Source organism: Melospiza melodia, unplaced genomic scaffold (assembly GCF_035770615.1).
Source record: "Melospiza melodia melodia isolate bMelMel2 unplaced genomic scaffold, bMelMel2.pri scaffold_18, whole genome shotgun sequence".
Classification (NCBI taxonomy): domain Eukaryota; kingdom Metazoa; phylum Chordata; class Aves; order Passeriformes; family Passerellidae; genus Melospiza; species Melospiza melodia.
Window position 1 is genome coordinate 8922040 of NW_026948525.1, and position 11872 is coordinate 8933911.

Consider the following 11872-nt stretch of genomic DNA (forward strand, 5'->3'; position numbering starts at 1 on the left):
ATCGATTGTTAAAGAAATTGATATAAAGTTCATTGTTAAAGGAGTTAATATAAAGTTCCAATGTTAGTTACAGATTGTTTGTTGAATGTTTAATAGCTATGTCTAGTTCCAATGCCAGTTAAGGGATTTATAATTATATAAATCCCCTCACTGTCAGGTGTTCCCCCCACTGCTCCTGTTAGCATTCAGAAGCACATAATCACAAGAATGATTCTATGCAGGTGCTTTTATTGAAGAGCTCTGGGTGTCAGGGGTACAAACTCAAATCTGTCTCCAACCATACATTCAGGATGAATACGTTTTTATATTTTATCGTTATATAACTTTCATGTTAATTATTAAACTTCTATTGTTCTATTGGCTACATAGATTTCAGCCAAGCATGGGCTCCTCGTGGTGCCCCTTAATTTTCTAACATAGTTGCTCATGATTCCTCTTATGATTATACAATAATTATATTTAATTACTAAATAATCATCACAATTATATCATTTTTCATATACTGCTTAAGTAAATGCAATTTCACATGATCTGGCAAACACAAAGCCTAACATTTTCAGAGTCCATTTTAAACATTTTTCCAGGGCCCCACTGAGTCTAGCTTCTTTCTAATTCCCGAAATTTTATGATTCTAAAACCTTTTACTATCACTCCCACTCTAATCTAAGATGGCGAACCACCCAACACCATAAAGAAGAGGATTATGTCATAATAACCAAATATGAAAATCCCATAAGACCAGGAAGAAAAGAATGACCTTACAAAAACCCCTAGAACAACAAGCCACCACCCAAATGAAGAATTAAAATAACACTTCTAACAACAGAAAACATAAGACAACATCAGGACCGTGGTCAGAGCTTTTTGCCTTTGTCACCCTAATCAGAGCAGGCCAAGAGCAGTACAGGGACCATGGACCTGAAACCAACAGTGTCTACCCAGAGACTCTTGACAGGAGAGAAAACCCAGCTCTGCCGGGCCTTGCTCAGCATTGCAGTTCCCTGCTCAGAGCCTGTGGCTCCCTGCAATCCTGGCCTCAAGGATCTGCTCTCACCAGGCCCTGGGCAGCCTTTGGCACTCCCTGCCCTCCCTGGGGCCCAGCCATGCTCCAAGGCACTTGGAGTTTTGCTGCTGACTCCTTGAGCAGCTTCTCCATCCTTCTCTGCATGCCTGAGGCTCCTGGAGCCAGCCCCAAATCCAGCGTGGGGCTGATTAAAATACAGAAAGCCCTCAGGAGCTCTTTGTCTCCCTTCCACTGTCTTTGAGTGTCCAGGGCTTGTGCAGTGATTAGAGTCAGTTTGGAGTTCTTTTCAGGAGGAAGATTCCAAAGTGCACATCATGATTTTTCTTTTCAGTCAACGGAATATTTTTTTTTGTTTTCATTTCAGAGAAGAAGGGACAGAAGCATTTCCCAGGTGATCTTGATGCTGTATGTCTCCTTAGGAGGTCTGGGCAGGGAGAAGAATGAGCCCCTTGCAGGCTGAGCCTGTTTGGACAAGCTGCTCCTCACCCCCAACCTCACTATGTCTGACATGACCTACCGGGGACTGACATCTCAAAACACATAAAAAATCAAAGTATTTTTCCTTGTAAATAAAATTTAATTAATAAATAAAGTTATAAACATAATATTCTAATTTATAATAATATTTTTATTATTTTTATTACATTGGGTTTGTATTTTTCTTTAAAAATCTATAAATTTTTTAGTAATAAAAAAAATTGTCTCTCATGCTAAGAAACACAATTCCTTTCATTAATTAATTAATATTTATTGGCGACTTATTTCTTCCTCTTTATGCTAATTAGTTATAATTTTAGTCTTTTTATCATCTTTTTTGACACCTTTTTCATCATCTTTTTCTCACACAGGGTCAAGGGGCAGCACTTAGGGGTCCCTGGAGACATTTCTGGGGCACATTTGGGGCAGCTTTGGGTCTGGGGAGGGAATTCAGAGAGACCTTGAGGGTCTGGAGGACACTTGGGGAAGCCGGGTGGGCACTTGGAGGGGCACTCAGGGATTCCGAGGGACAGTTCTTGGTCGGAGCAGCACTTGGGGGTCCAGGGGGGCCCTTGGAGGTCAGGGAGGGGAATTTGGGGCCCTTCGGGGTCCAGGCGGGCCCTTGGGGGGCTCTCACGGGGCTCTCTGGGGCGCGGGGGGTGATGGGAGTTGAAGGCGCAGGTATCATACGATTTAATAGGGCTGCGGAGCATCACGGGAGTTCTAGGCGCAGCTGCAATGGATCTCGGTAGGGCATGGGGATGACGGGAGATGAAGTCCCGGCTGGAATAGCGCCAGAGTTGCTCCACGGAGCATGATGGGAGCTGTAGTCCCAGAAGTGGCTTGATCACGATGTTTGGGGGTCAGGGACGGCTGTTATGGGACACTTTTGCATCCGAGCCGCGACTTGAAACCCTCATGGGAACTTAAAAAATTCGGGAGTCCTTGCGGGGAGCTCGGGGAGCTCTAACCAGGATCTGTAGGGCACACGGCACAGCAGGAGTTTTAGGCGCGGGACTGTGTTCTGAGGGGCTCTGGGGCCGCAGGGGATGAGAGGAAATGAATTTCCACAAGTGGCTGTACTGGGCATCTGTGGGGTTGGGAGCACTCAGGGGGTCCGGGGCGCTTTTGGGGGCTCCCGAATGGGCGGTGAGGGTCCCCACCGCTGGGGAACACTGATGGGACAGATGGGGGCAGATCCTGGGGTACTGTGGAGCGCGGGGCATGACGGGCGTTGTAGTCCCGGCTCCGATGGGGCTTAATGGGGCCGCGGGGCATGATGGGAGTTGTATGCAAAGAGAAAATATGGCGCCTTTTTAGGCACCGCCCCTAGGCCCAGATTCCTAGTGATGATTGGCTGCGAACAGTGATGGGTGGGAGCCTCGGCAAATGGGATGTGGGGGAGGCGGGAGCAGCCAAATCACCCTCCTATAGTCCTTCCAGGGACAGTCCAGTCCATTCCCAGTACAGACCATTATAACCCCACTAAAGCCCATTTCATTCCAAGTAGAATCCAGTTCAACCCCAGTGTCCCTCCAATCCCTCCCAGTGCAGCCCTGTCTGTCCCAATACACCTGAGTTCATTCCCAGTCGTTCCCAGTTCCTCCCAATGTGATCTACATGATGCCCCAGTGTCTCCAGTTTTCTCCGCAATGCCCCCAGGGTCCTCAGGTTGTCCCAGTCCTCCCCAGTGTCACTCCCAGTAGGTCCCAGTGTCTCCCACAGCGTTCCCAGACCTCCCCAGTGTTTCCAAGGACAGTTTCATTTCTCACGGTGGCCGTGGCAGCCAAACCCAGCAGTGGGGTCAGTGCAGTGCCCATGGCCACAGCCCCTTGCAGTGGCCCAGTGCAGCTTGGGCTGATGATCCACCCTCACACCCTCACAGCTGGCCCAGGGCAGCTCTGCAGTGCCTTTGGTGGCACACACCTGAGCAATGTGCTGTTTGCAGAGGGAAACTCAGGAGATTCAGATTACTGCAAAAAAACCCAAAAAAGTGAAAACCCCTCTTAGGCTGAGTGCAGCCAGCTCTGCAAGCACAGCAGGTCCCAGGGGAGTGAGGACAGACAGGATGGGGCTGGGCAATGTGGAGCAAGGTTGTCCACACTGGGTCAGAGCTCCAGGCACAGCTTCTGTGAGCAGGCCAGAGCTGCTGAGGAGAGACCCTGGATCAATATCAATCACAGAATGCTGCAATCACCTCTGCTCTAAAGAGAAATGTAATCAAAGACACCCTTTAAAATAGGAATGTATATTTTATTACTGCTCTTTGAAATCTTTCTCCATAAGTGGACTAGGAAAACTTTATGTCCCTCTCAGGGCTTTGCTGCTGTTTACATCAGACTCAGTCTTTGAGAGTCAGTAACACAAAGTTTAAATTAAACTCCAAATTTTCTTGAAGTTTTAATGGCTCCCACTGAGGGACACCACTGGGAAAGTGTCCCCAGGTTCCAGTTAGAGCAGAACACTGGAGGCAGTGATGACAGCTGGGGACAAGCAAGGCAAAGGTGTCTCTGGTGCTGAGCAAAGCTGGATGTGTTTCAGGAATGCAAAGGGCAAAGGCCTGGGCCCCAGCCCCTGGCCAGGCAGATCCTGTCCCTCCCTCCTTGCTCAGGGCCCTTCCCGGGATGGGCACTGGCATGTGGGGATGTGCAATCCCAAGGGTAGGAGCATGGGGCTGCCCCTGCCAGGCTGCTGAGCAGGGACAAGGAGGCAATGAGGCCCCAGCCCTGCAAGGGTCACTTGTCTCCTGCTCCTGCCTCAGGCCCAGGCCCAGCAGCCATGGCCAAAGTGCTGCCCAAGTTGGCTCTGGCAGGGCTGTCTTGAAGCTGCTGCCCATCCCTGTGCCCTGTGCAGCCCAGGCTGTCCCACGGTGTCCCTGCCCTGCGCCTCTGTCCCTGCAGGCTGTCGGCATCCCCCGGGTGCCCCACCTGGCTGGGCCCTTCCTTTGCTGACAGCTCTGCCTCCTGCCTGCCTCTGCCTGCCCACACAAAGCCTGGGGCTGATACCAAAAGGGTGAATTCAATTTTTACTGTACCTGTCAACTTTCAGCACAGGAACAAGGCATGCAGGGGCTACTTTCCCAGCAGGAATGGGTGGAAGAGAAGAAGAAGACATCTGGCTCTGTCCCCAAAGCCATGCACAATTCCCTCTGGGACACCAGCACCATCTCCTACAAAAGATGTGCTGCACAGCTATTTCTGTATGTATTTTTCATGTCAGCAGAATTTTCTCCTGACCATCATGTGCTACGACCGCTACATGTCCATCTGCAAACCCCTGCACTACGGGACACTCCTGGGCAGCAGAGCTTGTGCCCACTTGGCAGAAGCTGCCTGGGCCAGTGGCTTTCTCAATGCTCTGCTGCACACAGCCAATACATTTTCCCCGCCCCTGTGCCAAGGCAATGCCCTGGGCCAGTTCTTCTATGAGGTGCCCCAGATTCTCAAGCTCTCCTGCTCCAAATCCTATCATGGGGAACTTGGACTTCTTATGTCTTCCATCTCTTTAGGTTTTGGCTGTTTTGTGTTCATGGTTTTCTCCTATGTGCAGATCTTCAGGGCTGTGCTGGGGATCCGCTCTGAGCAGGGACGGCACAAAGCCTTTTCCACCTGCCTCCCTCACCTGGCCATGGTTTTCCTGTTTCTCAGCACTGGCTTTTTTGCCCACCTGAAGCCCCCCTCCATCTCGTCCCCATCCCTGGATCTGGCCCTGTCAATTCTGTACTCCGGTGTGCCTCCAACCCTGAACCCCTCATCAACAGCCTGAGGAACAAGGAGCTCAAGGCTGCAGTGCGGACACTTATGACCAGAAAATTTCAGAAACAGTAAAATCACCTGTAATAAAAGTAATCATTGATATATGTTGTTCCTTTTATTTTGAGGGTTCTTTTTCCTTGTTTTCTATTTTTAAGACTGTCCAAAAGCAAGGTCATTGATTCTGCCATTTCCCACTTTTTTTCGCTCCACATTCACTTTGGCCCCAGATTTGTTGATGCGGAGCTGGGCTCTCTCAGAGGCTTTAGACAGAATAAAGGATGTCTCAGCAAAGTTATTTGTAGAGATTCCCCTTTTGCTGCCTTCTGTGGAGCTGCAGCAGCAATGTCTGTGTGCAGAGCTGGAGGCAGATCAGGGCTGGCACAGCAGCTGTGCCCAGCAGCAGCAGCACTTGGTGTTGCCAGTGCTGCTGTCGTGGCCCTGCCCCGCTGCCCTGGTGTGCGCTAGGGCGTTCGCGGCCCTAAGTCCGGCTAGCTGAAGGGGTGAGAATGGCCGACGCCCCTACGCATCGGAGGCCAGCCCCCCTTGGCGTCTTGGCCTCGGGCTGGGCTGGATCTCGGAATCGGACTATTTGCGCTTGAGAGGACGAATGAGGAGGCGACCACTTGCTAGGGGTAACAGGTCGGTTTATTGGAAGGTCCCACAGCAGAGGGCAACCAACAGATGGTAGAACCCCCGGCAAATGGCAACGAACAGGCGGAGCAACAAGGTTTTAAAGGGAGGGGGTGGAGAAGGGAGGGAAACCCGGCAAACCAATCTATGAATAGGTAGGGAGGCACACAACATAACTGGCATGAGGATATAGCCAATAAACGTAAAGCAGAGGAGGGGCCCCGGGACACCAGCCAACCACAACCCCCAGAGAGAAGAAGTTTCTCGAAGCTTGGGAGGAGTGGGGGATGATTGACTGGGCCCAGGGAGGAGAGAAGACTTACTTATAAGGCAAAGCCTGGGAGGGGAAATTACATAACATAAGAGATTGACAGTGGAGGGGGAAGGGGTATCCATGGTAACTTAACAGTCGGGGGCACAGTGGCGGGAAAACTGAGTAGGGAGGAACCATTTAACACAGAACAAAGGGGGAGCATACATAAATAAGGGAGAAAACTGGGGAATTTAAAAACACAACACAACATCTCCCCGTTTCTTAACAAATAAAAATAAAATGAAGCTGGAATGTCCATAAAAATTCAAGGTTTGGGAATCCGTGGCTGGCTCAGCTTTTTCTCGCCTCCTTCGAGCTGGAGTTCGTCAGTGTCTAGATGTTCCTGTGGCTGCCCGGTTGACCTCTCCTCGTCTGCGTCCTCTTCGGTCTCTGGGGTGAGGTCTTCCAGCTCGAAGGGCACTTCCGATGGAATAGTGACATGGTTCACAGCTGGCGAGATGGCCTTGGCTATCAGTTTTTGGACCAGCCAGCGGATCAACACAATCACAACTGAAATGACAATTAAGCTCAACACAACTTTAGCAACCGACTCTAAAATAGAACTGGCCCACCCGCTGAGGCCCCAACCCTTAAAGACGTCCCCCAGCCAGTCGGATGTTTCTTGTTTAACCTGGTGTAAAAGGTCTTGAAGTCTTCTGATGGAATGTCTGGCATCCTAAGCTCGAGAGGACAGGTTCAGACAGCAGAGGCCTGTTGTATTCACATTGCTGTACAATTATATTTCCTGAGTCTCATAGCTTCTCTCGATGGTCTTCTCACGGCAGATCTTCACAGCAGTGGTGTTGTTGCTTCTCGGTCAGGGCTCCTCTCCCCGGCTCTCCCTGACCACCCTGCCCCCTTTTATCTCAGCTACCTCCATGGGCTACAGCTGCTGCCCAATCAAGGACATCACAGCTGCAGCCCATTTACAATAACTAGAACCAGGGCAGGGTCACTAATACAATACAAAGATCTTTCACTGCCATTCATATATTTACAATACATAAGTTAACTCAGGCCCCTACATTTCCCCCTTTTCTTTTACCAATTTTACAATTACCATAGACATTTTTGTCCCAGCTCTCAGGCTGCCACAGCTCGCAGCTGTCTTTACTTCTATAGTCCCAGCTCTCAGGGTCCCAGCTCTCAGGCTGCCACAGCTCGCAGCTGTCTTTACTTCTATAGTCCCAGCTCTCAGGCTGCCACAGACACATATCTGTCCCAGCTCTCAGGCTGCCACAGCTCGCAGCTGTCTTTACCTCTATAGTCCCAGCTCTCAGGCTGCCACAGACACATATTTGTCCCAGCTCTCAGGCTGCCACAGCTCATACATAGAATATATACATATCCTCCTTTTTTTTTTTTTTTTCTTTTTCTTTTTCTTTTTTTTTTTTTTCTCTTTTTTTCTTTTTTCTCTTTTACTTCTAGCAACCCTACAACTACAATACACATATCTGTCCCAACTCTCAGGCTGCCATACACATATCTGTCCCAGCTCTCAGGCTGCCACACACACATATCTGTCCCAGCTCTCAGGCTGCCACAGCTCGCAGCTGTCTTTACCTCTATAGTCCCAGCTCTCAGGCTGCCACAGACACATATTTGTCCCAGCTCTCAGGCTGCCACAGCTTATACATAGAATATATACAGATCCTCCTTTTTTTTTTTTTTTTTTTTTTTCTTTTTTTTTTTTTTTTTTTCTCTTTTTTTCTCTTTTTTTGTTTTTTCTCTTTTACTTCTAGCAACCCTACAACTACAATACACATATCTGTCCCAACTCTCAGGCTGCCATACACATATCTGTCCCAGCTCTCAGGCTACCACACACAAATATCTGTCCCAGCTCTCAGGCTGCCACAGCTCGCAGCTGTCTTTACCTCTATAGTCCCAGCTCTCAGGCTGCCACAGACACATATTTGTCCCAGCTCTCAGGCTGCCACAGCTCATACATAGAATATATACATATCCTCCTTTTTTTTTTTTTTTTTTTTTTTCTTTTTTTTTTTTTTTTTCTTTTTTTCTCTTTTTTTCTTTTTTCTCTTTTACTTCTAGCAACCCTACAACTACAATACACATATCTGTCCCAACTCTCAGGCTGCCATACACATATCTGACCCAGCTCTCAGGCTGCCACAGCTCGCAGCTGTCTTTACCTCTATAGTCCCAGCTCTCAGGCTGCCACAGACACATATTTGTCCCAGCTCTCAGGCTGCCACAGCTCATACATAGAATATATACATATCCTCCTTTTTTTTTTTTTTTTTTTCTTTTTTTTTTTTTCTCTTTTTTTCTTTTTTCTCTTTTACTTCTAGCAACCCTACAACTACAATACACATATCTGTCCCAACTCTCAGGCTGCCATACACATATCTCTCCCAGCTCTCAGGCTGCCACACACACATATCTGTCCCAGCTCTCAGGCTGCCACAGCTCGCAGCTGTCTTTACCTCTATAGTCCCAGCTCTCAGGCTGCCACAGCTCGCAGCTGTCCTTACTTCTATAGTCCCAGCTCTCAGGGTCCCAGCTCTCAGGCTGCCACAGCTCGCAGCTGTCTTTACTTCTATAGTCCCAGCTCTCAGGCTGCCACAGCTTGCAGCTGTCCGGGGGATTCCATACCTTCTTTCCTTGGCTGCGTGTTCTTAATCACGTCGGGGTCACCAGAAGTTGTATTCACATTGCTGTACAATTATATTTCCTGAGTCTCATAGCTTCTCTCGATGGTCTTCTCACGGCAGATCTTCACAGCAGTGGTGTTGTTGCTTCTCAGTCAGGGCTCCTCTCCCCGGCTCTCCCTGACCACCCTGCCCCCTTTTATCTCAGCTACCTCCATGGGCTACAGCTGCTGCCCAATCAAGGACATCACAGCTGCAGCCCATTTACAATAACTAGAACCAGGGCAGGGTCACTAATACAATACAAAGGTCTTTCACTGCCATTCATATATTTACAATACATAAGTTAACTCAGGCCCCTACAGAGGCCCTCAAACTCCTCACAACGATGGTGATGGAGCAGCAATAGAAAATCTATTGCTGCTCTATTTTGGAGTGTCGCCTTCCTTGTTATTTCCTGGTCTGTGAGGAGGTCGTAAAGCGCAGCTGATGTAAGATTCGCTTGTTTAGCTACCCAACACTCTAGGCGGCCCAATTCACCTAGAGCCTTCGCTACCGATACCCAAGGCAACAGAATGGTAAAGGCAACGGATTTTGAGTGTGACCAATGCGTAATTTCATCATCACAGTCTTCCGTGAGATCCTTCAGATCTCTTTTGGCTCTGCCCAATTCAGCTGTGATGTTTGTTCTCTTCCAATTAATAATTTGGGTAATGTTGGGAGTAAACAGCGTCAGCCGGCCAAAAGTGCACGGCCCTCCGACCAGGCCAGAGGGGATGCCTGCCCACGCTCGGTCACCACAAATTAAAAACACGCCTCTTGGAAGGGAGTAAGGGGTCCGTCCAGTAGTGGTGGGGCCGAGGATTTTGAGAACGGCCTGGCACCACTGCCTGGCTTGGTACTCTTTCTTGGACTGGCGGACCACCTCACTACCCTTCTCAACGGGGGTAATGCCGTAATCAAACTGAAAACAAATGGAGGCGTTGGCTGACCCGAGGAGATGTAATTCGGTGGGCTCGGAGGGTGCAGGATCCAGCCTGACCACTCTGTCTCTCCAAGCATTGGATGAATCAAAATTGGGGAGAATGGTGAGACTCTGGGATAGGATTGGGGAAAAGGCACGTTGGAACGTAACAGGGAACTCGCCTGGAGAGAATGGGATCCCCACAAGGCAAGACGACATCGGGTCCTCTGCTGCGCCGGTGTCTAGGCATATACTGTCCTGTCCTAGCGATTGTGCCAAGGCACGCCAGACGTTGACCTTTGGCTGGGGGATGACCCACGGCTCCGAAGGTGACAACAGGAGTCCGCAGGTCGCCATGAGCATCATCAGTAGACAAGGGTTGGGAGTCAGCGATGTTGACACCAAGGCCATTGAGGAGATGTAACTAAAACGAAAGAGACAAGTAAAAGTATCACAAAATCACAAAAATGGTTCCTCACCAAATAGCCAATTTAGATAAAACGTGCGAGGGGTCATAACTGGAGCCGGGGGTGAATAGGAGGCAACATAACATAAGAGATCCAGGGGTGGAGGTGAAGAAGGAGGGGAGGGCTCCTCAGTCACTGGGAGGAGACCAGGAGAGAAAGACAAAGGATGATTGCGTGACTTCCTCCGCCGACGCCAATATGCCTGCCGGACCTGTGGTACCGCCTCCTGCTTTGTCCTCTGCTTCGGGACAAAGGGCCTGACCCATTTGGATGGTACCCACTTGGGGCCTGAGGGAGTGGACACACAAGCATATCCCCTCCCCCAGGTCACCAGGTCAAAAGGGCCCTCCGTCCGCCAGGTCTCCGGATCTTTTACAAGAACCGGGGGCCTGGCTTTCGGCTGCAGCTGCTGGTGACTGCCGAAGTGCCGGACCACCGGAGGATTCTGGCTGTCAAAAGAGCAGTTCAAAAAATTAAGTGTATATAAAGCTCTTGCCAGTCGGACGTGGGGGGTTTCCACCTTCATCGCCGGTTGTTGTCGGGATAGGATCTTCTTAAGGCTCTGGTGGGCCCTTTCCACCATGACTTGGCCTGTCGGGGAATAGGGGATGCCGGTTTTGTGCACTATTCCCCATTGCTGTAGGAAGCTCCGCAGCTCCTTGGAAGTATACGCAGGGCCATTGTCTGTTTTTAGGGCCCTAGGGATGCCCAAGACAGCGAATGCCTGAAGCAGATGCTTCTGGACATCCACTGCCTTCTCTCCTGTGTGGGCAGAGGCATAGATAGCCCCGGAGAAAGTGTCCACTGAGACATGGACGTAACACAGTCGACCAAAAGATGGGACATGTGTTACGTCCATCTGCCACACCTCGCAGCTTGCCAAATCTCGGGGGTTAGCCCCCGAGGTCACAGTAGGCATTTGGTCTTTTTGCCACTGGGGACATGTGGCCACTATCGCCTTAGCCTGGTCCTGCGTAAGATTGAATTGCCGAACCAGGCCAGGCGCATTCTGGTGGAACAGTTGGTGGCTGATCTTAGCCTGACCGAACATGTCTGGGAGAGGGCCCTGCGTCACAGCAGCCGCGGCCAAGGAATCGGCTCAACGGTTGCCCTCCGCTATGAACCCAGGCAGATCAGTATGCGACCTAACATGCATAACATAAAAGGGATGCTCGTGTTGGGAGACCAATTCCACGAGCTTATTAAGTAATTCAAACAATCTCTTGTTGGACACCTCTTGAAGAACTGCTTGTTCAGCCCGAGACACTTACACCCGCAACATACGCAGAATCTGTGACCAGATTAAAGGGTTCAGGGAATCTCTGAAATGCCCTGACGACTGCGTCCAACTCAGCAATCTGTGGAGAACCCTCCACAATAGCAACATCAGCCTCCCACTGCTGAGTCTGAGGATCCTTCCAAGTCATTACTGACTTGTGGGATGCTCCAGACGCGTCCGTGAAAACTGTCATGGCATCTAGTGGCTCCCTGCTTTGAACCTTTTTTAGAGATAATTTAAACTCCGAATTAAACAATTTGTGGGCCGGCCGATCTACTGCGATGCGCCCAGTGTAGCTATCAAGTGCAAACTGTAGATATTCATTAGTTTGCAGCAGTTCTTCAAAGGTCC